This window comes from Oryx dammah, unplaced genomic scaffold, assembly GCF_014754425.2.
Source record: "Oryx dammah isolate SB20612 unplaced genomic scaffold, SCBI_Odam_1.1 HiC_scaffold_8, whole genome shotgun sequence".
Lineage (NCBI taxonomy): Eukaryota > Metazoa > Chordata > Mammalia > Artiodactyla > Bovidae > Oryx > Oryx dammah.
The window spans coordinates 54,137,857-54,153,765 of record NW_024070192.1 but is presented as its reverse complement, the minus strand read 5'-3'; positions in this window follow the sequence as shown (position 1 = coordinate 54,153,765).

Genomic DNA, 15,909 nt, shown 5'->3' with positions numbered 1-15,909 from the left:
ACTTGATTTGCATTTCTCTAGTAATTAGTACGGAGAAGGCAATGGCACCCCACTCCAGCACTCTTGCCTGGAAAATCCCATGGATGGAGGAGCCTGGTGGGCTGCAGTCCTTGGGGTCGCGAAGAGTCAGACATGACTGAGCAACTTCACTTTCACTTTCACGCATTGGAGAAGGAAATGGCAACCCTCTCCAGTGTTCTTGCCTGGAGAATCCCAGGGACAGGGGAGCCTGGTGGGCTGCCGTCTAGGGGGTCGCACAGAGTCAGACACTACTGAAGCGACTTAGCAGCAGTAGCAGCAGCAGTAATTAGTAATGTTGAGCTTCTTTTCTTATGCCCATTGGTCATCTAAACACATCCTATTTTATAAGGATGTCATACATAATCTAAGAATATCATTTGCCTCTGTTGAATACTATTTTTATTTTGCTGTTTATTCAATCTTTTAAAAATTAATTGTTGTAGTTTCATATATATTTTTTGCATGCAAGTGATGTTTCATTTTAGTCAAGAACCTAAGTGCTTCCAAACACAGACAGCTTAATTGGCCAAAAGTGACCGCGTAAAATTTTGTCATAGAAGTAACAAAACATTGCTTTTGGACTGAGGATATGAAAATACATAACAGCTATTTCTAGGATCTCTTTTTCCATCTAAAATAATTTTACTATAAAATGAAATACTAAATTTAATTCTGCCATATTGGTGCAATGGAAAATTGTAATCATTAATTTGAATTGAATTGGCTCTTGCTAGAAACATATTTACATATTTACACTGTCAGAACGACATGACAGCTATTTTTCAGGATCACTGTCCAATAAACACAGTAAAGCTCCAGATGTTTTTGGTTTCCACATTTAATTTCAGCTTTTATAAATGCAATTTTCTTCACATGCTATTATTGGACAGGCCAGAATTGCCTTTGGCTTCCTGAGTTATAACTTTGTTATCAACAAATCTTTTTGTTGCTGTTGTTGTTCTCATCGTTTTAATCAATAATGAAGCGTTCATTTACTGGAGAATATGAAGTTTCAGGGATTTAATCTTTCCAAATGTGAGTTGAAAGGTTTCTTTGTTCGTTTCCTTTTGATTATTAATGAGAACTTTATTAAGCAAAAAATTTCTAAAATCCTTTTTTTTTTATGTGGGTCATGCTCCGCAGAAGTCTGCTCACTTGCATTGTTTCTAGTTTTTAAAAATTGAAGTAGAATGCTTTTTTAAAAATTGAGGTACAGTTGATTTACAATGTTATGTTAATTTCCACTGTACAGCAAAGTGATTGTTATACATACAATATACATATATACACACACATATATTCTTTTCCATTATGTTTTATTGAGGATATTGAATCCAGTTCCCTGTGCTGTATAGTAGGATCTTGCTGCTTCTCCATGCTATATGTAACGGTTGACATCTGCGCGCCTGAAACTCTCCATTCATCCTTCCCTCCTGCCCTCTCCCCTTTGGCAACGACAAGCCTCTTCTCTGAGTAAGCAGACTGCTTTCTGTTTCCTTTCCCTGCAGCTTCTTCCTTCTCTGAGCTCCGCTTTAGGCAGCACCGTGTGGAGAATCTTAGCTCCCCATCCAAGCGTTGAAGCCGTGCCCCTGCCAGGAAGTGAAGTGCAGAGTCTTAGCCCCTGGACTTGCAGCAAAGTCCCTGAGCTCCACCTTTGTATTTTACATCTCTATGAAGATCTTGCGCTCATTTTCAAGATTATTTAAATAAAACTAAAATGTATATCTAAATTTTTGAAAAATTTACATTTTATTCAAATGTTAAGGAAAACATTATTTTAGCATTCAGTGTGCCTCTAGTTGCCACTGTACTTGTTGATCTGGTTGCCAATTCCTGTTTCCTGAATGTTGCACCTGAACCTGCATATGTACACATTTAAGAGTAATATGAATTATTTAATGATATAAAACATCCTTTAGCGTTCACTTGCAGCAGTTGGCCAATACCAGAACCAGGCACCTCTGGGGAAATGATAGCTTGTTATGCAGGAATCTATGCAGTCAAGCTAGCTGAGAGGAAGGATTTGACAAGTGAATTGATTTATCTTTTTTCCTTAAGTGCTTCCTCCACCGTGCACTTGGAGGCAGTGTCTAGCTCTACGTTAGTGGAAGCACAGCTGGCAAATCTACAGGACGCTTGGTCTCAGTCCCTTTGTGTTTCAAGGACAAAGGGTCAGAAGTGTAAGGAAGTAACCTCTTGGGATCTGAACAGTGTGCGTCATGAGAACAAATGTTGAGGGTTTATGAAGCCTGCTGCGGCAGCACTGACTGCCAAACTCCGAACGATGGGGATGCTCACATTCTGTAATACACCTATTGGTTGTGCTTGTGATTTGTAGGGTCCTCTAAAGTTCATGGCTGGGTCCCTTTTGCCTAGGTTAAAGGGCTATGGTGGCCCCTTTGGATGTTGTCTTTGGAAGAGTGAGAATCGATAGAGGGTGGGATGCCTGGCAGACCAGCTACTAGGAGAAAGGAGCCCCACCAGATGTGATTTGGGAGAGAGAGAAGCAGCAGATTACCACAAGGCTAAAGCTTCCGGGTTCTTTCCCTTGCACAGACTTTTCCAAGACCCATACCTATTTTTGTGTTCTTTTTCTTAGCAATGGCCCCCAGCCTATAAAACATAAGGTAGTTTTAACAAGACTCAAGCCAGGCAGGTTCAGGGCAGTTCAGGATTGGTCCTCTTGGCAGTGACCTGGAGTACTCAGCAGAGATACTCTTGGTGCCTCTGGGGTACTCAGAGGCATTTGAGCTGAAGCGGAGCCCTGGGCCAACCCAGTCCAGTTTCACAGTAACATCAGAAAGCCCAGCAGTGAGAGTCATCCGAATCCAAAGAACAGAGCTGATCAAGAGAAATATAATGCAAATTACAGGTGCAACTTTGAGTTTTCTAGTTGTTACATTTAAACAAGTAATCAAAGAATCAGATGAAAGTAATTCTAATAACATATTTTATTTAATCCACATATTTTATTTAATAACATAATCACGTACAGATGTGAGAACTGGACCGTAATGAAGGCTGAACACCAAAGAACTAATGTTTTTGAATTGTGGTGCTGGAGAAGACTCTTGAGAGTCCCGTGAACTGCAAGGAGATCCAACCAGTCAATCCTGAAGGAAATCAACCCTGAATATTCATTGGAAGGACCGATGCTGAGGCTGCAGCTCCACCTGATGGGAGGCGTCGACTCATTGGAAAAGACCGTGATGCTGGGAAAGATCGAAGGCAAAAGGAGAAGGAGGCTGCAGAGGATGAATTGGTCAGACAGCATCACCAACTCAACAGACATGCATTTGAGCAAACTCCAGGAGACAGTGGAGGGCAGAGGAGCCTGGTGAGCTATAGTTCATGGGGTCACAAAGAGTTGGACACAACTTAGTGACTAAACAACAAGAAAAATGCAAAGCATTAATGAAGTCCCTAAAATCTGGTGTGTATTTCATCCTTGCCACACATCTTGACTCAGACCACCCACATTTCAACTGCTCAATAGTTAAGTGTGGCTATGGCTACCATATTGGGCAGCACGGCTCTAGATAAGCCCTCTGTCTCCACCTTCTCGTCAATGCTGGCTGGGGCACTGTATTAGTTTCCTATTGCTGCAGTAAGAAGTCACCCCAAACTGAGCGGCATAAGACAACACAAATTTATTCTCTTACAGTTCTGGAAATCAGAAGTTTAAAATGGATCTTACTAGGCTAAGATATTGGTCAGGTTGCCTTCTTTCTGGAGACACTGTTCCCTTGCCTTTTCCAGCTTCTAGAGGCTGTCCACATTCCTTGGCTCTTAGCCCCACATCACTCCAACCTCTGCTTCCATAGTCACACCTCCTCCTCGAGCTCTAACCCTCCTATAGTTCTGCACCCTTCTTATAGGATCCGTATGATCATGTTGGGTCCACACAGATAATACAAGATAATCTCCTCATCTCAAGATCCTGCACTTAATGATATCTGCCAAGTCCCCTTTACCAAGCAAGATAGCATATTACATGTTTGGGGATTAAGATGTGGACATCCTTGGGAGGTGCTTAGGAGAGGCCAAGGCTTCAGGGAAAAGATGCTAGGGCCCCTAGCCAAAGCAGGGTCAGGAAAAAAAAAAAAAAAATGAAAGAATGGCTCTATTTTGTCCAGAAAAAGAACAAGAATGAGCTGAAAGTCTATGGGAGGAAAACTAAGGGAAGCTGAAGGCGTTGGACCTGTGAAGGAACCTGGTTCAGGATCACCCCAACCAGCAGGCTCCCAACTTTTTCGGTCATTCGGGAAACGTCACTGTTATTAGTCCTAGAACAGAACCTCTTCTCCAAGGATCACATCCATTCCACACCCCCACTCCACCCCCTCCATCACTATCAGCTACACACACAGACACACACACACACACATACTCAGCATGAAAATCAGAGGCAGACTGCTCCTAAAGTGCTTGGTAGTAGAATGGATCATTTGAAGATGAACAAATTAATTGAAAAAATAAATATGTTCTTTATTTCTTCATAGGAATACTATTAAAATGGAACAGTGGGCTCCTGACCAAGGACTCAGCACTAAGTAAGTCAGGGATGTGGTCAAAAATACTTCCTAGAAGAAAAGATTATAAAAATCTATAATCACCTAGAACAATAAAACTGTACTGCTCCAACTTCTATAAAACAGACTTAAATATAGCTACAATGATTATGCAAGAGCCCAGAGAGCTGTAAGTGTGTAAAAGTGCCTTTGGATCATATGTTTGAACTAGAACCCAATCCGACGGCTATAAAGCTGGTGAATGACAATCTTGCTCAACCTGTTGGAGTTTAGATGGCTCCTTAGAGGTGAATTAATGATTTACGCTCTCTTAGGGATTCCTTTATTTTCTCTTGATATGTTTCACTGGGGCCAACAGAGGTGTTTAAAGCTCTTTCCATGAGTCAGTATATCAGTATTCAATGCGTTATTGGGGATGGCAGCCACCCCAGCCAATCTGGTCCAGAGCATTGAAGAAACCAGTGCCCTGGAAGGGGCGGGGCCTGGCCCTGACACACCCACCCAGGATACGCTCTGGGAAGGCAGCCCACAGGTGCGGGTGCGGGGAGGCTCTCTGGTTTGGCAGGTAGAACACGGAATCTGGGGAACAGGGCAATCAATAATAAGCAGGTTTTGCATAAAATAGGAGGCATCAGGGTCATCTGTTACAAGAGGCAGATAGAGGTAGGAACAGAGGGGGTACTGAATTAACACCCCTGGTATTCTTGGATGTCACAGTTACCACTTAAAATACATTTGAGTGACCTCAAAGATCCATGACATGCAGCCATTTGTCATCTCGCCAGGACAAGCATCTTAAACACCTTGAGCACGTGGAAACTAACTGAGTGAAAACCAGTCTCCCATCTCACCATGACACTGTGGTTCTTTGCTTAGAGTGGAGCATACGGAAACTTTCTTTAGGTAACTGAAAAATAATAATAACCACGATGGTTTTTCCTCTGGAAGAGAAAGTTAGCTGCTGATGCTGTTATTAAACTGAAGAGAAATTTAGATGGAAGAATGAAATGTAATTGTCAAAGTCAGCTGCGCTGGGCTGGAAATGATGAATAGGTCCACTTGTATTCTATTAAAAAAAAGATTTTGAAGAAGTTCTTTGAGTATGGCACAAAAACTGGTCATCACAGGAGAATTAAATTTTAGGGAATGTTGAAAGGAAGGTGAGCATGTGATAAGAGGCTACGCACAACAAACAGGTGACCCTTTGATTCTGGAGAACAAGAGTCACTTACTTGTACAATGCAGGGGTTCAGAACGGCTTGGAAGAATATTGCTCAAGCACGTCATGGGCTTGGTGCAATTGAAAACCAAACTTGTAGGAGCTGGTTTGGGGAAAGTATGTTTGCAGATAGCAGCCATTGTTCCCAGCTGGAGTTCAGAGGCAGGTTTTGGGTGGAGCCCAAAGCAGGGCAGGGACTTAGTCCTGGAAGGACTAGGACTGAGTAGATAATCAAAAGAGCCTTGTTGGCCCCAGGGATAAGGCAGAAATCAGCCAACAGGACCTAGGACAGAGCAAGAAGTCGAAGCTGATCTCAGAGCAAAGTTAACTTTGTGTTGTATCCCCAAGCGTTAGACTAAATATCCTTAATTTTCTTTTTCTAAAGTTAGAACTCAGGGACTTCCCTTACAGTGGCTAAGACTCGGAGCTCCCAATGCAAGGGGCCGGGGTTCAATCCCTAGTCAGGGAACTAGATCCCACGTGCCACAACTAAGTGTTCCCATTCCGCAACTAAAGATTCCACATACAGTAATTAAAAGGGAAAAAAAAAAATGATCTTACATACCCACACTAAAAGATTTTGCATGCTGCAACTAAAACAAGATCGAAGACCTCGTGTGTGACAATGAAGACCTGGCAGAACCTAATAAATAAATATTTTAAATAATAACATAAAGTTAGAATTGGTCCTAGAAATTGTGAGAAGGCCGAGCCTACAGATTTGGGAGAAGGACCAAGGGCTATTAGGTGTAAGAGGAGAGGTCTCCAGAGTTGGGAACCTGGAAGAGTGTGAGAAAAATTGCCCATTGAGAAGTAACTGGAGGGGCAGACTGTTGGAGAGCCAACTAACAGCTAAATCAGGTGCTATAGCCTCTGGTTGTCCTCACTGGAGAAATTTTACAGGAAGTTCTTTCTCTCTCTGGATAAAGGATAAAATCTGTACTATGTCTATTTGACTCAGCTGGGATGTGCAGCTCCCAAGATCCGTTTCTCTGTATGATTCCAGGTAGGAGTTGGCCAAAAGAGGAACTTGCACGAGATTTGGAAGATGGAGGGGAAACAGCAGCCATCACCCTCCTTCATTTATCTCTACTGTACCCCATCTAGTAAGTTAAATTGGCAATTTTGAATATAAGAAAAGTTCTTTCTAGCTGAGGTATCCAAAGAGATATCTAGTGGTTGGAAGACACAAATAAATTGCCTAGGCCTCTTATAGAATCTGATATTAAATGAATACGCTTTAAGACCTTGTGAATTATATTAGAAACTTTAAAAACAATCACCAGGATACCACTGAGCATCTTTATCTTTTTTAAAAAAAAATACTTATTTGGCTGTTTCGGGTCTTAGTTGCTGCATGCAGGATCTAGTTTCCTGACCAGGGATTGAACCCTAGGCCCCCTGCATTGGGAGCGTGGAGTCTTAGCCCCTGGACCACCAGGAAAGTCCTCACATTGGGCGTCCTTAGATGGAGCCCTGAAACATTTCGCTAGAGGCTTGCTAAGATAGGCAGAAGACATTCCGGCAAGGAAAGAGCAGTTACCTTCTTTATTTTTGGACATTATAGAAAACGAGAAAATGAAAGAATGAGAAGTATAAGTCTTCATTTGGGAGCAAAGGAAATGAAAGATGGAGACTATTTCAACATATCTTTACCACACTGAGTTTCCCCAGCCACAGACATGGTGTCATCTCTGTTTGTTTAGGAATCCTTTTAGGTCTTTATATTTTTAAAGATATATCCTTTTAGGATATATCTTTACAATCCTTTTAGGCCTTTAAATTTTTTCATAGATGTTTGACAATATATATGAATTAAGACTTATTCCTATATAGCTTTGTAGATTTTGATCCTATTATGAATGGTATTTTTAAAATCTAATTTTCTAATTGTTTCTTTTTTTTTTCAAATTTCTTTTGTCTGGAAATGGTAGTCAACTTTTTCACCAGTTCTGAGGATTTGTCTGGAGTGGTCCTTGATTAGAAATTTTATCTCTTAATTTTTACACAAAAATTAGTTTTCCTTATGTAAAACATGCAAATTTCACAACGTAAACCTAGGATTGTGATACTGTGTATTGATTTTCTTTGACTTAACAATTAACGTTTATTTAATTCTTACTGGAAGCCATATGGTCTATGGAAGTGTTTTGCAAAGCATGTCTCATTGACTAAGAGGAGGTTTTCATATTTCATACTATAATTTCTCAGAGATTCACAAAGGCCCTGAGAAGTCCTGCAAAGAAACCTCTCTACCTCAGTTAAATCCTGCATTCCAAATTTATTTCGTCACAGAACTCCTTTTCAGGCAATACCTTTCAGCCTTCTGAGGAACTGTTTTTTACAAAGAGCTCCCTTTGGGAAATGATGGTTTCAGGGAATAGTTATTGTGAAAATTGGTTAACTCCAGGATTGTCATAAAGAATCTATTATCTCTGTTACTACATTCTGTGGAAGCTAAGCTGGGTAGACCAAGGCTCTATTTGGCATTTTCTGATCATACTCTTGGTGTTTAACAATAACACCCTATGGGTTGATGCTAGCATGATACAAAGAAAGAAAAATATGCATATTGGTCTTCATGAGCCTACTTATTACCTCTGTTCCCTGGGAAAGGACCACAGCTGGTCACAGTGGGAGAACGTCCTTGCAATTCTATTGCTATCTTTCGCCTGTTATGGAGATGACATTTTTTTCTGCTGCTATTACTCTTCCTGTTCAACCCCAGACCATCAGCTCTTCTGTACTGTTTTTTCCTTACATTGTACAGAACCGCATATGTTTACTGAAAGCAGTCCTTTCTGTGTTCTGGATTATGTACAAAGGCTACAGTTCATCAGAGTATAACTAAATAACTGGAGATGGAAAAGGCCCACAAGGAGGAACAAATTTTATCAGGGAAAAAGGGTTCTACTTATTAATATATAAGTTTTCCTTGTATTGCTATTTCTTATCAGTGTTTATTAGAGCATTTGAAAGGCTAATGATGAAGTTCATCCCCGTGTACATCAAAATCATTTGTGAGCTCTGAAAAAATAGATATAAGAAACTGGTCCTTATCTGGGACTTTCTGAATTGGAATCTCCAGGGAGCAGCTTAAGCATTTGCTTTTTTAAAAGCTCTGCAATTTACACCCTGGCTTTTATGATGTGGCCTTTCTTTTTTCATAAACCACTTTCCCATACGGCTCTGCCTATGTTCTTCTTCTGATTTTGATGTAAAATAATAAAGAATATTTTTAAAGAAAATAAATCAATTTCAAAATCACTTCCAAAACCCTAACATATTTTTTTTTTCCTTGTCTGGCTCTAGTTGCTGTTTATGTAGAGAAATTTTTGAATTCTGAATTTGTCACTTAGCATTTTGTTTAAAAATGTTTCCAGGCTTTCATATAGTAATAATAACTGTCACTTTAGGAATCATAATATTCCAACAAGTACTTATTTGTGTTGTAATTTAGCTAACCATTTCCTCACTACTGGACATTTAAGCTGTTTATTTTTAGCTGCTCTAGAGAAAATGGCAATGAAGAACTCGGCGTGTATGCACTTTGCTTTTCTTTTGAATCAGTTCCCTTGGGATAATTTTCTTGAAATCTGGTTATTGGGTCAAAGGATATGAACGTTTTTTTTATGACTTTTGTTAATGATTACTAAATTGCTTTCCAAAAGGTTGAAGAAATTCACAAAGTCATGTCCCAACTCCACAGCTTAATTGCTGAGGTTTTCAGGGAGTGGCAAGCAGTACTCGGAGTCTGTTGGGTGTTCCCATAACAGGTAGAAGAAATTGTTCTGTTACCAGTCCTGTTACCTCCCTTCTCCCTTCTCCAGCAGATCTTCTCAACCCCGGAATCAAACTGGGGTCTCCTGCACTGCAGGTGGATTCTTTACCAACTGAGCTATCAGCGAGTGGGTAAACGTATCTACAGTTCTCTGCCTCTTCTCCCGCCCAGAGGTGGAGCCTACTGACACTTCCCTTGGACCCTGGAACCTGGACTATCGTGTTAACTTCTGTTGACCAATAGAATATAGCACAGTGATGCTGCCTAGGTCTGGATGTTGGTCTTAAGATGCCTGGCAGGTTCAGCTTTCATCCTCTCGGAACCCCAAGCCACTATACAGAGAGGCCCAGCTTCGTTGCTGGAGAGTACATGGAGGGAGAGGGAAATCCCTGGCCAGTCCAGCTGTTCCAGCCATAGCAGTTGAGGCACCAGACAAAGGTGACTCCATCGTGAATTCTCCAACCTCAGTCAAGTCACGCAGCCAACATCTGGAGCTGATAATCAAGGGTTGTTTTAAGCCATTCGTTTGGGGGTGAACTGAAATGATACATTTTACTTTGGTGAATGTCAAATGCAGAGGCATACCAGTGATACATTCGAGCTTCCTTAACCCTGTTTCAAGCAGAATGAAACTCAGTGACATTTGCCACCTCTCATCCCACCTCTGTACTGACCTCTGACACAGAACTGACCCCGCTGTGCCCTCTTTATGTCCATTTGCATCTACTTTCCCTGCCACACTGTGGGTATTCACCTTGGTAACCACAACAATTTTCAGTAGGCCTGGCGCAAAATAGTTGTTAATAGGGACTTCCCTGGTGGTCTAGTGGTTGAGAATCCACCTTGCAAGATAGGGGGCCCAGGTTCAACCCCCGGTCGGGGAACTAAAATCCCATATGTCATGGGGCAACTAAGCCTGGGCTCTGCAACCACTGAACCCTGGCACTCTAGATGCTGTGTACCACACCTAGAAAGCCCCCACACCCCAATGAAAGCCCCCACATGACACAATGAAGCTCCTGAGTGCCACAACTAAGACATAATGTAGCCAGATAAACACATACTAAAAAGTAGTTGTTGGTACTTATTTGCTGAGTGAATCCTGACTTGCTCTTGATTGAGTGATAAAAGCACTTCAAACGCAATGATAGTTTTTATTCCTGGGCTCAGCACTGTGCAAAGTATTTTATGCTGAATATCTCATTTAGCGGTCACAACAATCCCATGAAGTAGGTCTTATTATTATCTTCATTTTGCCGGCGAGGAAACAGAGGCTAGGCAAAGTTACTTGAGGCAACAAGTGTACTTGTGCTGATCAAGGCAATGCTTTAGGCTTTGGCAGCAATAAGATGAACAAAGTCACTTCCGTAGGGTGGCCAAAACCTACTGACATCTGGTTAGATGACTGTGTCATAGCGGACAGCACTCTCTCTGAGAGGGCTGCCTTCCAACTGCAGTAATGTCATGGAGGCTTGTGCAGGGCAAGTTCTGCACAAGGGTATCCAGCCCAAGGTCAGGTAGGGGCTAAAATCCAGGCTGTGCTCACCATGGTGCCTGGCATAGACCTGTCTATCTGGGGGAAGGGACACTTGTTGCTTAATCTGTACAGTGTCACTGGGTGGGTTAGTGGCAGTCCTGGGTAAAATGTGCTAGTCTACAGGAAACTGGAATGCTTGATCAAACAGAAGATAGAGATGACTAAGAAACATGCCAGGTTTTAGAATGGATAGAGCAAGGAGACGGTTCCAGAGAAACAGCAGAGTATGTGGAGCCTGGGGACAATGGAAAATCTGGGTGTGGTATCTGAGCTGCCGTATTGCTATGTGCTGTTCACCATCACTTTGGCTAAATGTCTCACCCCCGGGAAGTTCCTATCTCTCTGCCGTTGTTTGAGACTTCCAGACCTTGCTGTTTCAGTCCATTCCGGCTGCAATGGTGCACAGTAAGTTATGCAAACTAGCGAAAATATTTCATAAAGATTACAAACCTTGCCAGAGAAGGCTTACTGCAATTTTTCTTAGAGAGTCCAAGCAATTCAATGTCCATACAGCACCCAGCATGTAGGGCGCCTCAGGCATCCCAACAGTTAACCCAAAAGAGATGCCTCTCATGGAATAAAATGAGATAGGTAACAGTCTCTGATTGCTCCTCTATACGCATGAGTGGAGCTAGAGCTGAAGGACTGAAACTGGTTTGGAGTAGAACTTCACCCTGTCCGAAATGGCTTGCCAAGTTCCTCACACTCCACTTCAAAACTGGAAAAAAGTGGGAAGAGTGGAGACGGCTCTGGGAAATGGCTAACAATACCCCTCTCAGACACCCACTGAATAGAACCAGAATTAAGATCTTCAAAATGTAGCTGGAAAACTCCCCAGAACGATGTAGCGGTGATGGTCTGAGTCTGGCTAGTACTTATTTGAGGCCCTTTCATCATAGCCACTTGGATGAGGCCTCTGCCTTGTGAAGACATGGCACATGGGTCCAGACAGGCTGAAGGGGACAGCCCCCTTTTATCACCTGCTGAATGACATCACATTCTCTTGTACCACCTGGTATCTATGGGTTCAAGAAAGAAGGGCACTATATCAGTTTCCTAAGGTAACAAAGTACCACCAACTGGGCAGCTTAAAAGAATGGAAATGTATTGACTCACAGTCCAGGGGGGATTAAGTCCCAAACCAAGATGGGAGCAGGGCTCTGTTCTCTCTGAAGCCTGCAGGGGAATCCTTCCTTGGCTATTACCTGCTCCTGGTGGTTTGTGGGCCATCTTTGGCATTTGTTGGCATACAGATGCATAAATCCAATCCACCATCATCACAGGATATTCTCCATTTCCCTGTCTTCACAAGGCCATCTTCTTACAAAGACACCAATCATTTTGCATTAGGGGTCCAATCTACTCCAATACCACCTCAGCTCAACTGATTATATCTGCAACGGCTCTATTTCCAAATCAAGTCACATTCGGAGGTACTGGGGGTTAGGACTTCATCATTGGGGAGGGGACGGGGTCACACTTCAATCCACAGCAGACAAGTTCCTGTATAAAACTGCTTTCTGGACTCCTAGATCTGCCTCTAGTATAGTGAACTGGTTAATCCATGGGTTCTGAGTCAGATTTCTCAAGTTAAAAATTTTGTGTCTCATACAGATGGCCAATATACACATGAAAAAATGCTCAACATCACTCATTATTACAGAAATGCAAATCGAAACTACAATGAGGTATCACCTCACTCTGGTCAGAATGGCCATCATCAAAATGTCTACAAACAATAAATGCTGGAGAGGATGTGGAGGAAAGGGGACATTCTTGCACTGTTGGTGGGAATGTAGATTGATACAGCCACTATAGAAGACAGTATGGAGATTCTTTAAAAAACTAGGAATAAAACTACCATATAACCCAACAATCCCACTACTGGGCAATCCCACTACTGCCCTGAGAAAACCATAATTCCAAAAGACTCAGGTACCCCAAAGTTCACTGAAGCACTACTTACAATATCCAGGTCATGGACGCAAGCTAGATGTCCATCAACAGATGAATGGAGAAAGAAGTTGTGGTGCATATACACAGTGAAATATCATTCAGCCATAAAAAAGAATGCGTTTGAGGCCGTTCCAGTAAGGTAGATGAATCTAGAGGCTGTTAAATAGAATGAAGTAAGTCAGAAAGAGAAGAACACATCTCATATATTAACACACATATACACAGAACCTAGAAAAATGGTACTGATGAGCCTATCTGCGGGGCAGGGACACAGAGGCAGACCTAGGGGACAGACTCGGGCACTTAGCAGGGGATGGAGTGGGCGGGATGAATTGAGTGAGTTGCACTGAAACAAATATATCCCCATATGTAAAACAAGTAGCTAGTGGAAAGCTGCTGTGTGATGCAGGAAGCTCAACCTGGTGCTCTGGGTCAACTTGGGGGGGTGAGGGGGGGGGGGGGGGTGCAAGGAAGTTTCCAGAGAGAGGGGACACAGGTATATACTTCTGCTTGATTCACTGTTGTATGGCAGAAACCAATACCACATTGTAACGAAATGACCCTCCAGTTAAAACAAAAACAAAAACAAAACTGTCTCTACTTCTGTGCAGATAAGGGTGGGGGAGGTTAGAATAAGGTGCTGTGCACAGTGCTGGGCATTAAGTGCTCGTTTAAGTATCAGCCGTCAGTGTTTTTACCCGCCACATCTTTCCACTGACTTCTCTGGAAGAAAATAATTTATTCTTTCCTGCTGACACACATGGTCCAGGGCAGAATCAAATGCTCTGCAGTTAACGGGAACAGGGAGCAGAATGGAGAGTCAGAGAGGTTAGTTTCACTTGTTCATTCAGTTAGACTGACAGAGGAAAGCCACTCCTTCACTGTATTACTCGTAAAGGAGACAGTTCATATGTGTTAGCACTGAAAAAGTTCTCTCTGTAGATGCTTCCAGTAGGAAAGGCAAGCATTTCTCGTATTCCCCTGGAGAAGGAAATGGTAACCCACTCCAGTATTCTTGCCTGGAGAATCCCATGAACGGAGAAGCCTGCAGTTCATGGGGTCGCAAAGAGTCGGGCATGACTGAGCGACTTCACTTTCACTTTCATATTTGTTAGCACTGAAAAAGTTCTCTCTGTAGACGCTTCCAGTAGGAAAGGCAGACATTTCTCAAATAAATGCCCTTGACGTTGGAGAGGTTGCCGGGTAAAGAGAACTGACTGATGTTTAACAAGAGTCTCACAAGATGCTGGTTTTGGTTTTTGGTTGTTTGCTTGGCAGAGCTGAGCTGCATGTGGGACTTAAGTTCCCAACCAGAGCCTGAACCCATGCCCCTGCTTTGGAAGTGCGGAGTCTTAGACAAGTCTCAGCCACTGGACTGCTTTTGATGAAAGCATGTCTGAGGATGCTTTGATGAAATTCCCCGTGGTCAGGTATCAAGCCCTCACTCAGTTTTAGGACAGGCTTAGAAACTTCACAACAAAGACCCAGAACTGAAAGCTGAGTCAAACAAAAAACATTCATAAAAGTGTACGAGATGTAGAAAACCAGAGGGCCACTTTTATAATTTACAGTGACAAAAATCTACCTGTCTGTTGGACCAGAACTTTCCATCGGTCCAACCACAGCTTCTCTCCTTAATGGGCCCAAAAGGAAATGAATGATTCTCTGCCCCCATCTGGGTCAGTTGCACCCACTTCACACCCATAATCCAGGCGAGAGGAAGCCTGGTTCCCTCTTCTTTACCGCCCATGACATGAGCCAGTCTTGTCGCTACTACTTCTGAAATCTACCTTGAGTCCAAAGCGTCTCTCTTCTGGTTCACTGCCATGGCTCTTGCCTCAGGCCACATTTTTCATCTGAACCTCTGTACCAGCCTCCCAACTAGTCTCTTTTTCTGTGCCAGTCTTCTTCTAGTCCATTGGTCCCCAACTTTTTCGGCACCCAGGGCTGTTTTCGTGGAAGAGTGCTTTTCCACAAGCTGGTGGGGTCGGGGGGCCATGGTTCCAGGATGATTCAAGTGCGTTACATTTATTGTGCACTTTATTTCTAATCTAATGCCACCGCTGATCCGAAAGGAGGTACCTCTGTAGCCTGGAGGTTGGGGACCCCCTGCTCTAGCCTGTCCTTTCTGCAACTCCCATTTCAAAGCAGAAATTATAGTGTTACTCTCTACTTCATCCTCTTTATGGCTTCCCATTCATTCACTAAACATTTTTACTGAGTGCCCTCTCTGTGCTCTACCCTCAACAATGCCTCCATTCAGGAAAAGAAATAGTATGTAGATTGTGGTAAATGCCGTGAAGAAAAATAAAGAAGGTGTGAAGGGATAGGGAATTGCGTGTGTGTGTTTACAGTTATTAAACAGGGTCTCCAAGGAAGGTTTCACTGAGACTTGGTAGGAGGTGAAAGAGGTGAGAGAGTTGAATTCTGCAGAATATTCCAGTGGGAGGGAATAACTAGTGCAAAGGCACTGGGGTAGAATAGAAGCATGCCCGGGAGCTGAACAGAGTAAAACAAAATCAAACCTTTACTATGGTTTATAAACTGACCCAGTTCCCTCACCCCCCCAAAAAGACCCTTCCCTTGAGAGTCCTCCAAACTTTTCCAGCACTCTCCACACCTCACTGCAGTCCATTCACACCAATCTAGCTCGTCAGACACTGTTTCCTGCCACACAGGCAATGTAGCTGCCTCTGCAGGAATACTTCCCAATCCAACTCTTAAGTACAATTTGCTACATGGGCTCCTTCTCATCAGGCAGGTTTCAGTTTCAATTTCACCTCAGGCCTTTTTGAACCACTTCTTTCCTAATTGTTTCCCTCCTGTCCCTAATAACATCATACAATTGGGATTCATATTTACA